This window comes from Myotis lucifugus, unplaced genomic scaffold (genome assembly GCF_000147115.1).
Source record: "Myotis lucifugus unplaced genomic scaffold, Myoluc2.0 scaffold_468, whole genome shotgun sequence".
NCBI lineage: Eukaryota > Metazoa > Chordata > Mammalia > Chiroptera > Vespertilionidae > Myotis > Myotis lucifugus.
Genome location: NW_005871516.1, coordinates 351,115 through 352,465, shown reverse-complemented (window position 1 = coordinate 352,465; position 1,351 = coordinate 351,115).

Genomic DNA, 1,351 nt, shown 5'->3' with positions numbered 1-1,351 from the left:
CCCCCACAAAAAAAAAAAAAAAAAAGAAAAAAAAAAAAAAAAAAAAATGTTTTGCAATTTTTAATTTTGGATAAGGACACACGTGTAATACCTTAATCAATAAAGGAAAAAAAAGCTGGGAGATCGCATGCGAAAACGGGACCGCGAGCTTTTGCAGAAAAACGGGGGGATTGGGGTCCGACCACCGGGGTCGGCCCCGGCAGGGAATGAATGGCCTGCAGGCCACGCGTACGGCCCCTCGGTTCACGAACTGCAGCTCCCGCCAAGCCCAGAACGTTCCCTCGGGACCCCACACCCTCCCAGGCCACGAGCCGCATCAGGCAGCGACCCCCCGCGCTCCCCGGGGCCCGGCTGCAGGGTGGGGGTGGGGGGGACCACGCAGACCCCGAATCCCCAGCCCAAAACGTGGGGACGCGCAGACCACCCCCGCCGCGGGGACCAGCAGGAACCCACCCAAAGCCTCTGCACGGCCCGCTCCGTTCACTCCTCGGGCAGCCGGGTCGGGGCTCCGAAACCCGGCCCCAGCGCCGCTGACTCCCGGGGTCCCGGCACTAGAGCGGGGCGCCGCCGCGCTGCACGGACCAACCTTTCAATTTGCGCGGGATGGCCCGCGGCCCGCCCAGCGGAAGTGACGTCACGCATCTCCGCGACGCCGGAAGGGCGTCCTGCCCGGAAGCGACCGTGGTCCCGTAGCCCTGCGACTCCGGGTGCCGCTGCCCGCCGGAAGCCCGTGCAGCCTGTGGAAGGGGCGGGAAGAGCTGAGCTGATTGGCCAACATGGAATGGCGCCAGGGAGTGGAGAATTGTTTCTCGCGCGGGGGCCGCTGGGAGTTGTAGTTCTCTCCCGACCGCAGCCTAGTTGAGAGCTGCTGAAGTTCTAACCGCCTCCGCGTGTCTTTGTTGTTTTTAAAACCTAAAAATGGGCTCCAGGGAAACAGGAGGTGCAGCTGAGCTCTCAGAGGCTTTAGGAAGGGACAGAGGTGACGCTTGGTAAGCAATTTAACTAAGAAGGGACAAAGGTTCTCTCTTTACTGGCCAGGCTCCTCTAAGCCCTCTTCATTCTCAACTAGGCTGCAACCTTGGACTACATAGATCTGAAAACCCACAAACATAGTTTTGTTTTGGTTATTTTTAATGTATTTTTTTATTGATTACAGAAAGGAAGGGACAGGGAGAAACATCAATGATGAGAGAGAATCATTGATCAGCTGCCTCCTGCCCGCTCCACAATGGGGATGGAGCCCACACCTGGGCATGTGCCCTGATGGGGAATTGAACCAGCAACCTCCTGGGTCATAGGTCCAAGATCAACCACAGCCACGCCAACCGGGCTGGGTCACACCTAATCTGAC